This window comes from Solea senegalensis, linkage group LG17 (assembly GCF_019176455.1).
Source record: "Solea senegalensis isolate Sse05_10M linkage group LG17, IFAPA_SoseM_1, whole genome shotgun sequence".
Taxonomy (NCBI): Eukaryota; Metazoa; Chordata; class Actinopteri; order Pleuronectiformes; family Soleidae; genus Solea; species Solea senegalensis.
In genome coordinates, this window is record NC_058037.1 from 14,016,949 (window position 1) to 14,031,541 (window position 14,593).

A 14,593-nucleotide genomic window follows, 5' to 3' on the forward strand; every position below is an offset into this window, starting at 1 on the left:
TTCATTGCTTCTTTGTTTTTCATTTCTCAGTCATTTCCTCCCTTTTTTGCCAGCTCTGCCATGATGAACATCTAAGAAAGCACTTTCGCGGCCTTTATCTTATAGCCGGTACCTGGCTAGGGCGCGTGTACTAGTGCCGTAGGTACCTCTCGTTGGGGTGGCCCTGATCTTGCAAGGCTGGTTTTCTGCTAACAGGCGGTAGGGGGAGCGAATCCAGACCCCCAACCCCCCCTCCATGACAACACATTTAACCATCACAATGACCCTGAAGCTGTTAAATTAGGGTAAAAAAAAAAAAACAACCCTGCAAAGTTCTCCTTTAAATGTGCATTTTTAAAGCAGAACTTTGCATGTTTTGTTTCCTTGCTCCACATAACAAAATCAGTTATTGTAACCTGAGTAATTTAGCGTGTGGACAAAACAATACATGTGAGAACATCATCATATTATGGTTTGCAAAACGTTGATGAACATTTCCCAACGTTTATGGACGAGTTACAGACATAAACACTTCTGAAAGCTTAGAAACAGAAACCCATCGTGGTGCAGTTTCTTCTCCGTTGATCGGTCGTACACATGCCTTTAGCCTTGACCATGAATCTCTGCTGCCTGTGCCTTTGTTTGTTTGTTTGTGTGTGTGTGTGCGTGCGTGTGTGAGTGTGTGTTATGCCTTGGTTGAATATTGGTCTGTGTTCTTATTTCTGTGTGTCAATGCTTTCATTTGAATAGATAGAGAGAGAAAAAGCATTTCAATACACTGCTTATATAAGTCTCCATTATCTGACTTGGTAAGTAAAGGACGTGGTTTCATAGATTTTTATTGGACCCTGCGTCGCCTCTGGCACTGCTGTAATCTGCTCGATAAAGCCAAGTGTAAAATGAAAATTTTCTTTTTTCTCTTGGCCTTTCTGGTTGACATGGGAATATGCATGCGTTATATTTCACCTTCCTCTTGTGTTTGTCATGTATTAAATTATATCAGCTCAGGTTGAAGAGGGGTGAAGACAGCAGAGCTCTTTTATCCACTGAGTAGCTGCTCTACCCTCCTGTATGCCATGCACTCGTGTCTTAATACCAAATCTGTGGGAGGTCCGAGCACATTAACTCCATGTTCTGCCCAGGCCAAGATCAGTCAGACTCTCTGGTGCTGCACATTCACAAATGATCAAAGTGTGCGGAAGGGGTAAAGTCTGAGCCGTTTCTTGTGTTCCCCTGCCAACGGTGATCTCTGGCCGTTATTGTACTGTGTAGAATTCTTGCTATGAATGGTGTGACTTATCTCCGATCAAACCCCACGCTACCCACTCCCCTGAAAACCTTTTAAAAAGACCTCACCCCCGCTCCTCGGGGTTCATGTTGACGAAGACTCTCTCAAAATGAAGTCACTGGAACTCTGGCTGGTTTCTGACTGCTCTATTGTGTCCTTCAGTGGCCATCTGCTCCCCGTACAGTTATATCTCTGTTGTATGGGACATTAGGAGAGGGGGAAACTGGAATCCATCTCATTAATTCATAGCAGCACAAGCATCCACTGCATGGCATGTCGAGCAGAAATTCCTTGTGGGGATATTTCAGTCACAGGCTGGGGTTGTATGATTGCTTTTGTTTGTTGCTAGGCTGCTGGTTTTCATCTCTGACACTTGCACATTAATTCCGTCATTTCCCCTACCAACTGGGTTCATTTATTCTTTTCTTTCCCATCCACTTGTCCAATTATCTCACAAAGAAGCCATTTTATGTTGTAGAACCTTCACATCAGGATGACCAGATAATATTTTTTAGGAATTTCCTTCTTGTGTATGTTGAATGGACATGGCCGACAACATTCATTTTCTGCCTATAGTATGTAGCAGCTGTAATTTTGTTCCCAGGTTTCAACTGTTGCATTTGTTGACATTACATAAAGAAAACATACATTTTACCATCTTATGCACTGTACCAGCTTATAACTAAGGACCAATACACATCAGCAGTTCCTTGGTAGGTCAGAACAACACAAAGTCATCACATAATGCAAGAATAACAACATTTAAACATTGTAGACAACAAAAAAGCACATCTTGGATATATGCTTGTCAAAAACGAAGAAATGATATCAAGAGATTTGGACCAGCGTGTGTCAAAATCAGTAAAAGCAGATGTTTTAAGTTGTCCAATATTCCACTTAAAAACTGTGATCTTGTTCAAATGCACACTAAAAAAAAAGCAAAGTGTTAAATTAGATTAAAGTTCAGTCAAACTAATATTCGAAAGTTGTATGAAACAATTTGCAGATTTCAGTTTTAATGAACTCAATTTGTACCAATTTAATTTTGCCAATTGAAATAATGCTTTGTCAGTGCAGTGCACCAAATTGGAATGTGAATCTCCTGGCTTTTTAATCCGCGATTTGGGTCAACAAGATCCTACTGTCACTTACGGTAAATAATGTCACATGCGTTCGTTGCCTACCAGGAATTTGCCATAAAACCGAGTTTACCAAGCAGAATTTTCACGCCACATAAACAAATCAAAAGAGAATCTCATCACAGAGAAGTGACATTGATGCCACAGTCACAGCTTGGGGGTATAAACTAGGGATGCACCCATATGACTATTTCCGCCGATACCGATATCCGATATTAATATTTCTGCTATGGCCGATAACTGATATCTACTCATATCGAAATATGTTTAAAAATTTTCTGAGATGATAAAAGTTTGTACAGAATGAAAATCAAGCAAGCTGAATTTTTGAATGTCTTTTTCAAAAGATGTATGTATTTTCAAAACATGTTTTACCTCCAAATAACAAGGTCACATAAGACACAAGTAACCAACTACAAGTAAAGGTTTTTAGAAACCTTTACCACTTGTAGTGTGTAACTAAATTATAGTACAGTTTAACTCCCTCAACTCACTAAACTCCTGTGAGAAAGTTTGGATCATAAATTACAAACATGAACATAAATAAAAATAATACCCTGCCAAAGTTACTGTAACCGAGATAAGGGCGTCTATACTGGGTACGTAAATAAAGTCAACAACCCTTCCTCCCGGCAACAACAACCGCGCCACTTCCCTTCACAATAAAACTACACAACAGATATGAGAAACAATACCTGACAAGCTCTACTAAGAGCTGCCATAATAAAAGAAAACATGTTAAAATACTTTATCAAACTTGCCAGTATTCATGGCAACCAGATATTTATTCAATTGCAAAACATCGGAAAAGTAGCGCCGACTTGGCAGGTTGTTGCGGGGTTCAATATGCGCTATCAACCGTCGGAACCCTCGGCTGGTCGTCAAGAGCAATCATTTCCATTACCTTGATCGTTATTGCCCTGGCCAATGTCTTCCTTTGGTCGAGTCCCAGCTGCGCTGCTTTCTTTTTTGTCTGCTGCCTAATGTTACTAGCGTTAGCTTCCTGCCGTTGTTTGTGTACTTCAGGGTGGCGGTTTTTCAAATGACATAATCAAATTTGTGGTATTGAATGACTTGACGCGGAACCCTCCTCGCATTACCTCGACTTTGCAAGTGTTGCATAATGCTTTTCGCGTATCTTCTATCGACACCCTGAAAAAACGCCCACACCGCTGACATTCTCTTTCCTCAACACACACACACACACACCTTGTGCTGCACTTGCGTCACTGACACTGTCATATGCCCAAACAAATGCCGCATGGCCTCCCCTTCCCGACACACATACACAAACAGCAATTAGACGGGTATAAACATCAGTTGTTAAAATCGGCGCAGTTTTACTCATTGGACCGATGTTAAAAAATGACGAACATCGGACGATAACAGTATTAATGCCGATATATCGTGCATCCCTAGTATAAACCTTGAATGGAGCTTATCATAGCTGGAAACAAGCTGATTGCTGTTCCGGTGTTTTTAAAGCAGAATACTCCCTGTAGAGCGATTAAAAAATATCTCGTCTCACTTTTTCACCCCTCAGAAAAAATGTGTTAGTAACCGCCTTACCAAATTTGATAAATGAGGTTTTAAATCATGTAAAATTCAGCTTCATTCTCTGCTCTATGACTGTGGGGGCGTGGCCACTGCAGCCATTAGTCAAGTTGGGTCTGTCAGTGTTTGTAAATATTAACAAGAACACTCTGATAACATGTAGAGAGGTAACCTTTTCAACATTTTGGTGGCATTTAAACGACATTGCACACAAGTCCTCCGCCCTATCTATCCTTCTTCCTCTTTATCAGCAGCTCCTCAGTCTGTTCTTCTTCTTCTGTTTGACTTCATTTCCTCATCTTTAGGAGTTTTAGATGAATTCTGTATTTAGTTAAGACACATTTTCAGGACACGGACATCTCGAGCGAGCGAGCGAATGAACCACAGGCAGTTGTGTAGGATCAGGTGCGGTGACTCGCACATTTTTTTATTTTTTTTACTCTTTCTATCTAAGATCCACGTCTCTTGTATTGAGGCATTTAAATCCTCCATATTGAAACATCCACAAGATATAATATTATTATCAAAATCCAATCATTGCCCGACATCCTTCGAAACCCCTCGGGCTTGTCGCACTATAGCACAGAAATACTGTTGATGAAATTCTATTTTCCAGGTTTATTGTTTATTGTCCAACGTGTATTGAATATCTTTTCCTTGATACAGACACACACACAGCAATTTACACCCAATTTTAATGCTGCCCACATTTCCTTTTTTTTTTTTACTGTGAATAAACCCTTGTGTGTATTAACAATAATATCATTAATATTGATAACATAATTATATAGCTTTTGCTCACAAAGGACAAATATGAAAAAACAAAACTAACAAATTCATGGTAATGGCTGTCACATAAGCTCGAGTATCGACTGACTCTTTGCCAACAAGGGAATTAGTTATGTTTTGTGCATTAAAAATGCACAGCCCTGCAAAGTTGAGAATTTGGCCATACATAGGAGGGGGAATTTCTCTCTCTCGCGATGGACACTGGTAAGAGTGTATTTGAGAATTGCTCTTAGGGAATGTGGAATCCAGCAAAGACTGAGACTTCTGGTCATTTTCTTGCTCAGTGAACACAAGGTGGAAATTGGCAATTTGGCAAAATGTAGAAATTCATATTCCCCTCCTAAGTCGCACGAAATTTCAAGGCTACCATGAGCCGATGATGATATTTGCAATTTCCATAGAAAGTGGGCTTAACATGTCAAAAAAGCTCAGACTCAAACTTTCTTTTTTAATCCATCTCAGTTTATTTATTTTTTTTACATTTAAAGCTGTTTGTTTTTTTGGGCTTAGTAAACAGACAGAAAACACGTTTTATAAACCAAATTAGTAATTTAATTAAACACTGAGAGATGAGGTGACAATGAAAATAATTACTAGTTGCAATATAAACCTTGTTTTTTTTTCCTGAATATCCCCTGTTGTTGGATCCACCATCTGCATTTTTTAAATATGTGTACTGCTGTTATTATTTGTTTCAGTGCCAAATAAAACTTGAATGCCTGCACCTTGTTTGAGGAAGCGGAGCATACCATAATTAAATGTCACTCACAGTGTATCCAGATTTAATTAACTCTCAGTTTTACATTAAACATACAAATGAATGGTGTTAATCTGTCTTTGCCCTGTACAGAATGTCTAATATCCCTTTCTCGTTCATCACGGCTGTAATAAAAAAAAAAGAATATTATGTCCTTCACTGAATAAAGTTTCCACCGTTATGAGATTAATAATTTGAAGTGACCTCGGGGGCCTCACCCAGCAACTCCCATGAGCCCAGGTAGCAGTGAAGCAGGAGGAGGGAAAAAAAAAAAGATTGAGATTGAATTTGGATGGAACTCTGAAAAGTGTTTACCTTGATACTTTTTTAAGATTGCAGTCTTATTCATGGAACTTGAACTTAATCACAGCAGTAGAGTTTGAGGTTTAGTGTATGTAGTGAATACTTGAGCAGCCAAGAGAATTGATTTTCTTGAGAATGTAAATAGCGGTAGTGGAAAAGAATGTATTGCTCGTGCAGTTCAGGGGTAAAATCAGTCTTCGGTGGGCAGCACAGTGTTTGTAGACTGTTGTCTGTGGAAGTCATTAAACAACATGACACCATGAGAGTCAGGCCGTTCTTGTTAAGAGAGCACGGAATTTGTTACTGCATAATCAGCGGCAAAAGCACAGGTAACATAAATACATTATTGTGAGTGCTCTGCTGTGTGTTCATGAAATAAAATAAAAAAAAACTCCTATTCCATGTCAGTGTGGAAGTAAAATCCACATTCTTATCCCTGCAAAGACATATATCCTTTCTCCATGTTTAAGTTTCTAGATGAGCGCTCACCTTTATGTTTGCACTCTTAAAGGGCAGCTGCGTATAATATGTAGCAAGGTTCACCATCACAAGGCTCCTCATGTGTACGTGGGGTCACACTGTCTGAAGGCAAAGGTGTGAGAGTCATGATAACACTCGATATCCTTTCCCCACCTTCCTCTCCAGTGCGTTCTCTCCAGTCTTGGGCAGCAGTGCTCGATTCTGCCTCAAATACAATTCTCCTTTGACGTTTTCCCGAGACCTATGATGAATCGTGCTGTATGTGTCGGAGCAGGTTTGCAGTGACCCGGCTAGAAAAGAAAGTATCTCCTCCCTAAGAGCAGTTCTCATTTGTGAAGTGCTGTCAGTCTGCCTTGTTTGCTCGCTGACCTCACACCTCTGTCAGCTGAGGAATCTCTACCTGTGAGAGTTGGGAGACGCAACACCCCTGGTCTCCATTATGCGGGTGCTTGTTGTGCAGGGCTGAATCTGAGGTTCACATCTGGGTAAGTACCGTATATGGTGGTTGCACTTCTGCGGAAGGAAAAGTAAAATACAAATTAAGACATAGGTGGTGTTGAGTTTGGAAAATCCGTATTGCTGAAATTGATGAAAGTGATTTATTTTATGTCTTTATTTAAAGACAGACAACATTGTGCTCACAAATGCAGAGAAACGCCCACGTTAAGTTTCTAAAGAACTAGATAGTTCTGCTTTTGAGGGAATAAACGCAGTCGCTCCCTCGCTCAGGTCTGATAGTATTGCTTGACGGAGCCTGTTTTCACCCGGAGGACGCAGCCTACAAATAATGTTTTTTTCTGTTCGCAGTGACCAAGCGGACATCGGTGACAATAAACATCAAAACTCACACACTGCAGCTTTAACAATGTCCTATGTAGAGAAGGACTGAGCGTAAAATCTGCCCTACTGACCCGCACAACCCTATACTATATTTATTTGTTTGGTGGTAGACAGTTGAAGATTGCATTAAGTGTTTTATTTTTGAAAACACACTGTGATAAACCTATCATCACTCCACACCTCTGGCCTCAGTAAATTCTCCACAGCTAAATTCACGAAACAAGCTGCACTTTATCACCTGCGCCGTCGTCTCAGCATCTCTCTCTCTCTCTCGCTCTGCTGTTGCACCCACTCACAGAGGAAAGCATGTCGACTGTTGTGTAAGGGCTCATGCTGGTTGGAGGAACACACGACATGGACTCGATGACTAATGTTTGTTTACCTCAGTTGCTTTGAGATTTTTAAGTTTTCTTCAAAGCCTCCAAGACATTATGCAACATCTGATGATTAATGACAGATCTATACAGTAAAGGTCGGGCTCACGAGGAAAGAGCGGTTGGATGTGTAGCAGCTCCTTTTATTTGTTCTTCTACACTTTGTGTGCCTTGATTCACTCAAGGGAAGGAACATGCGCCCTCTGAGTGAGGTTAGCAGGTGTTTCGCTTCAGATTAGGCCAATTTTCTAATAAATGTCAACTATTGATATTATTATTATTAATATGAGTGTTTTTTTTTCCAATTATTAAAACAAGTATTCAGATTTTTCCCACACTTCAGATGTTTATGTGTTTATTGTCTTTTTCACCATCAACCAGTTTGCCCCCACACGGCAACCTTGCCCTCCAATTCCTCTAAATTGGAAATCTGTCCAATTTAACCAACACGGCCACTATAGTGAAAAATATGAAATCTACATCCATTTCTCACTGATTTTCTTAGAGTACAATTTCTCAAATTTATTTGCAGGATTTTCCTCTGGGAAATGATGCATCTACTTTGTAAAGCCCTACCACACGTAGAAAATAATAAGATTTCTTTTGAGAGAATTTAAAATCTTTACACACGGCGTGCTTTCACTTCTGTGTTCTTTGTTCTAACATTACAAAAGCAATGCAATGCAAATGTTTTGAATCCATTATCCTGCACATTCACCACACCTTGCTTTAAAATAAAGGAGTATTTTCAAGTGAAGGCACATCTGACACAGCGCATCACTGTTTGTGTCCTTCATGTGCTAAAGGGCAACGCTGGACATTGTCTGGCACATTATACCAAGGTCATATGAGAAAATGGACATGGTTCACATGCATTTGGCACTCAGTGAAGAGCTCTCTCATGGCTGTTGTCTCTCCACACTCACTGTCTGTCTGCTGTCTATGTAAATGTGTCTGGGTTTGTGGGCTGTGACAGCCACAAATGCAGTTCTCAGCACTGCTGTACATTTGTAGCTGTCGGTTTATCTTTTTCTGGCTGGAAATGTGTCAAACTGGCATTGGCTCTGGCAAAAGTCCCATGCTTCCCTACAGTGTGATATATACATTTTATTTTTTTTAATTTCTTTGGTATTGCACATTTTGTTTATTTCTTTTTCATTATTCAGCCACAACAAAATTTAAGCTGTTCTGGTGGGAAATCATTTTTATGTTAGTAAGTTTAGTCAATTTCTAATGACTGAACTGGGTTCAAGAAAGTAACATTTTTCCATATGAGTCATTTCTATGGTTAAAGGTAGCAATTAACAATTTATCATTTTCACAATTTTGAACCGCGCATCTCACCAAGGGTTTATATTTTACTGTTAATGGCTTCAGTTATGGTAATGCACAATTTTCCCATTCTATCGAAGGGGCAAAAACATAAAGAATAATTTGATGATAAAACCTGCTATGGTGTTCTATTGTATTTCAGATCTATTAAGCCGTAAGTATAGAACACATTTTTTTATTGGAAAAAAAAAAAGTATTGCATATCAAATCACAGCTGCAATATCTGTCAGAAAAATGGCCGTCAGACATCATCACCAAATAGTTAAGTCCTAGTTAAAGGCAGCTAACTTTTTGGGGAAGAAAAGACTGTTGAGGTTTAGCGTTAGCGTTAGACTGTTCATCAGTACCAGCTCACAGATTTAAATAATTTAATGACTATTGGTGGTAAATCTTTAATTGCAAAGCCCCTGTAAATGCTCACCTTAACAGCTGAACTTGTGGAGACACCATAAAGTCATCTTATGTGCACCCAATGCTTTAATGGCGCTTTCCCATTATACAGTTCTTCCACTACTCGGCTCTACTCGACTCTGTTTTGGTATCGGGCACGTCGTCGTTTTCCATTACTTCATAGTACCTCCTCAACATGGGCGGGGTCATTTTTATACGTGAGTTACTGCTAGAGCTGGAAAAGCCCCGCAGTCCTTCACTCTAGGTAAAAGTGTTCCATTCTTTGTCTTCACTTGATGTGTGAAGAGCTTCTGTACTTACCTGGTATCGACTGAGTGTCAGTCTTCCTGTGTATCACCTAGTACTGAAAATGTGACGGGGTCAGTGAGCCAATAAGGTTGCAGCATGCTGTTTGCCTGAGATTTTGAGAGGAATACGGGGCTTAATGACAAGTGTGTTTGTTGTGTAATGAGAATTTGGGGCTTGTTGAATGCCAGTATGTCAAAGCAATCTAAAGCTGAAACATCAATCCATCTTCTACCACTCTATCCTCCACATGAGGGTTGCAGGGCTGTATTTAATAAAAAAATATTTTCGAAAAAAGTATCATTAAGGAATACATATTGAATATCAATATGGATATCGGATATCAATTCTGTACCCGGCCTAAATTTCATAACCCGAAACGTGATGAGTCGGTGTCCTGCTTTCTCTGTTTTCCAACGCAGGTTTGTGGTGAGAGGACAAAAGTAACTCGTCTCTCACAGCAGTTCTAATTAGCCGAGTGCTGTCAGTCTCCAGGATCCTTGCTGCTCACTGACCTCACACCTCTGTCAGCTGTTGAGTCTCCAGCTGCCAAAGTGAAAGAAGTGACTGTCTTTTTTGTGAAAAACTAAAATTCATACTTTGGTATTGGACTGAATCGCTGTATTTTATATCCGAGACAATGGAACTGAAATACAAATTGAATGTCTGTACTTGGTACTCGTATTGTACCTGCCATTTTATTTGAGAATTATTGATTTAAAAATATGTTTATTCGCGGTGTAGCCAAGGAAATCAAGGCACCTGAAACTAAGCTTCAAATTACACTATTAAAATCGACCTGTTACATACTCCAAGCTCCACAGACTTTTAAGAACCCACAACTCAATTTCACGCTCTGCCCTGTTATTCCTCACCCTCTGGGGCTTGTTCTCATCGTGTGCCGTACCTTTATTGGTTTAATCTGGCGTAACGGTAACATCTTTGTTCATCATTTCCCTGTCATCAGAAATGAGAATGTAAAATTAAATCGTAGTCGTGTATATCACAAAAGGAACAAGGTCCGGGAAAAGACACGTTTTTTTTTTTTAGGACGTTTAACTCCTCCAGGCTGTGCACCCTTGCTTGATTCTGGACCAGTCAGTGGTTTAGCAGCCCTGCCCGCACACTATGATGTGGGCTTTTTGTTTAATGGGGAACTGCACCGAGGCTTCAGAGGACCATTCACATTAGGCTTGAAAGCAGCCTCCACCAACATCCCCATGGTATGACTGGAATATCAATCCATCCTCGCCGCCTTTGATTCAGCCCCCGTTACCTAAGCCTCCTCATAGCACTGAGCGGGAGCAGACGGCAGGCAAATCCATAGGCTTCCGGACGGGAAGGTGAACAGCATCAGCTCAGGTGTCTTAGAGAAAATCTCAGGGTTTTTGGCACAGAAAATGAGACACACTATTGCTTTTGTGAAGCAGAGCATGTTTCCCTGTGCTGCGTACACACACGCACTCTGCATAGTCAAGTTAGACTAGACTATATACACGTGTACATATTTTCGCCCCCACGCACAAATTGCTTCCTTAAAAACAACCAAACAATCTCACTTTTTATCACATGGTCATGACTTTAAGGCATTTAATCTACATTAACCTTAAAAGTGAAGTTATGTTCTGTCAATTTGAGGTGATTGCACTCCTCACTCTCCATTTAAATCGGATTTGTCTGTCGTATTGTTTCATTTTATTTAGTTTAATCTAGATTGTAAAAACAGAATGTTGAGGTGAGATTGTTTTGTTGCTGGAAAATGTACTTTTAGTGGTTGTCATTTCTCGTAGATGGAAGTAGCAAAAGCAGCCTTTATCTCCTTCCCTCTTTGTGATTCTTGGTTGCTCCTTTTTATTTCTTTTCCTTCCATTACCCCCATGAATGAAAGACTTTTTCATATATTTATGACAACCCAGAATTGATGGAGAGTAATTTTGCCGCCTGATTGGTGGATAAAAAGCCCTTTTTCGAAGACAGACTATAACCCGTGAGAGGGAAGGTGAATTGCATACTTCATGTCATATCAGTGCTTCCATCGAAAAGCTTTCATTCATCTTTGTGTCCTTCCGGTGAAATGAGCCCAACCATGAATCACTGCAAAGGAAAATGGTTTGACTTCCATCACCCCGACATTCTTGTCACACTTCTGAGGGGGGGGATGGAGAGCATGGTAGCAGTTGATTTGTTTCCCCCAGTGCCTCTGCTGTCCCGTCTCTGCCCCGCAGTATCCAATGAAAGCCTGAACTCTTAATGGGGCTTTGCAGTCCGCCCCTGCCTACACAGCCCTACTGAACCAGGCTGCAGCTTTGTGTTTTCTTCCTAAAGAGGGTTTACCATGAAAGCAAGGTCAATGCTTCCTCTCCACGTTATCGCTCCAAGGAACTTCCTTACTGTAGGAGGATGTGTGAGTGGAAGTCTTTCTTTCTTCTCATCTTTCCCTCCAAGGTTCACTGTACTCGATGAAGGTGGTGGGTGGGTGTGCTAAGATGGCAGGAGAACTGAAATGGAACTCCCGTATCTCACCGCCTACATGCCGTTCCCTCATAAAGGCTCCATTTCTTTTTAGTCTGGCTATCTGCCTTCTCCATGTCAGCGTGATTGTCGAGCTCCGTGTGATCTGCCGTGACTCATTTCGTCGTCCTGGAAAGCCGCGATGAAGCGCCGCTTTAGTTGCAGATAGAGGACAGAGCGCACTCTTTTGTTGTTGCTCGAGACAAATGTATGCGATGTCGAGGGGTGGCGGCTGATGCCGACAGCGATTGTACAAGTGCAGGAAGTGTGAATGGCATCTGCTGGTCAGCTCTGTTTAAAAATGAAAAGAAAAGCAAGATATAGGCATAATGCAACATAAATAGACTGTTATAAGGAGATAAATGAAATCTACATATACAGCCGCTATGCACACAAATACATGGAATTTTAAAGTTGGTGTACTGGTGGTCTGTTCTGGGTGAGTTCATTATTTATGAGTCCTGTGGCCCGGGGGAAGGAAGTGTCTCTGAGTCTGTTGGTGTGTGTTTTTAGGTTCCTCTATCTCCTGCCAGAGGGCAAGAGGGAGAACAGACTGTGGTGAGGCTGTGATGACTCTCAGGGACTTCCTGAGGCACCACTGTGTGTGTATATGTCCTGCAGACTGGAAAGCTTGCATCCTGTGATGCTACTCTGTACATCACCTGCACTAGGGCTTTGCTCTCTGTGCTGGTGCGGGTCTCAACACCAGGTGGTGAGGCAGCCTGTCTGTTGATGCCCTCATGGAAAAATATAGTTAATCATTTTAAACAGAAAGTGCTGCAGAAAGATTGCCGGTAGCTATTATGGACATGGATAAAACACTAGTCATTGTGGTGTACATGTTGTTTTTTTCATGAGCGTAAATGATCTTGTTATGGTATTGATTGCAAACTATTCATCTTCAACATACGGCCTTTGGGCCAGTACCGGCCCACCAGAGGATCAAATCTGGCCCGCAGGATGAATCTGTGAAACATTTTTATGTTATTATTGGTATCTAATCATAATTGGAAGTACTATATTTTCCACTTCCAGATACTTGATGTGACTAAATGTGATCTTTAAGTTGAAACACACACATGGGCATAATATAGTTGGAATTGCGATTATTTTTCAGGTTGTTCATTATATGTTTTGTAAAAAGAAAAAAAGAAAAAAAATAGATGAAATGTAATTAAATCATCGTCATTAAATGTAAAACAAAGGGGGAAATGTGGAGTTCTTGTTTGTAGGTTATCAAGCTTTTATTCTGGCCCACTTGAGATCAAATTGCGCTGTATGTGGCCCCTGAACTAAAATGAGTTCACCCCTGATTTAAAATGTACTGAAGGTAGTTTTTTTTACTATGGCTGTGTTGTCATTTTGCCTGTGTCCTGACTCATAAGTGATTTCATGTACATTCCTGTTGCTATGACAATTGCATTAATTGATATGTGATAGCATAGTGCTATATATATATAGTGTCTATATAGTAGAAAGTTTAGGCCAAAATCAATTTTTCTGAATGTTGAATGTCAGAAAAGCTCAACGAAGGTTTGCTCTGATACAGAAGAAGAAGCTTCTCTAATTGAATAGATGCTCGACCCCATATGACATCGGGATTTTCACTCTGTTCATTGTGCATAATAGAATTATTCCTGTCTTTCCGTCCGCAATCAATTCACAATCTGAACAGATGTCCTACTTAACAGCAAATATTACCCACTGCAATAGATTGCAGTATCTGCTCACAGGGTGAAATGTCTTGAAACAAACCAGTCTGGTCCAAGGCCGGGTAAAATATGTGCATACTGTTGGTCAGAGGCACATTTCACTAGAGGGAGTCTGTTTCTTTCAGGCTTATAGTGCAGCTGTCTGTGAGCCTTGCATTAAATACAAACCTAGTTATGTTACATAACACTCTCTCTTGTATTTCTGATTAAGGTTATAATCTGGTTTGTCTCCAAGCAGCACCAGAACAGATAATGACAATCTGTCATCTCCTACAGAGCGAATGTGTCTTGGCTCTGAGTGCCGAACACTTGTGCTGTCTGCTAGTCATCAGGCACTTATGATGTCCACGCCTGCTGATTGAACAATTCACACAGGGATGCAGGTGTTGTTTATTAAAATTTAATCATTTCATTGTATTGTCTCTGTCATTCAAACAGCAGATGAGATGCAGCTCGTGAGGTTATAACCGGCCATTCTAAAGTGCAGTCTTGTTGTTCCACCTTCAAGTATCTACCTTCCCTCATGCATTGCTTTTTGCTTGATGGGTTCTGTGAGATATCTGATATCCACTGTGGTGCTCTAATGCATTTGCTTTCTATTTTATCGACTGTTTCCTGCGTGCCTAAATATATTTACCCCACTGCATGAACATACAGGATTGCAAAGATGGGTTGTCAATTTTTTGCATGAACGATTCAAACAAAATACCTCCTCCTGGCGTACAACTACACTAAATATCAATGAAGCGCCCTTTGACTAATTTGCTCCACGTCACATAACAGTAGAGATGGGCTTTTCTAGCAAAAATGCACTGGATATTCAAGAGCTAGTAAAAAAT

At 40.5% G+C, this 14,593-nt stretch overlaps 1 protein-coding gene across 1 annotated transcript in view; it reads left to right on the plus strand.

Moving 5' to 3' along the window:
* The window catches only part of rngtt (RNA guanylyltransferase and 5'-phosphatase), a 77,133-nt gene that overhangs the window by 33,964 nt on the left and 28,576 nt on the right, over nt 1-14,593 (plus strand). The window lies entirely within an intron of this gene.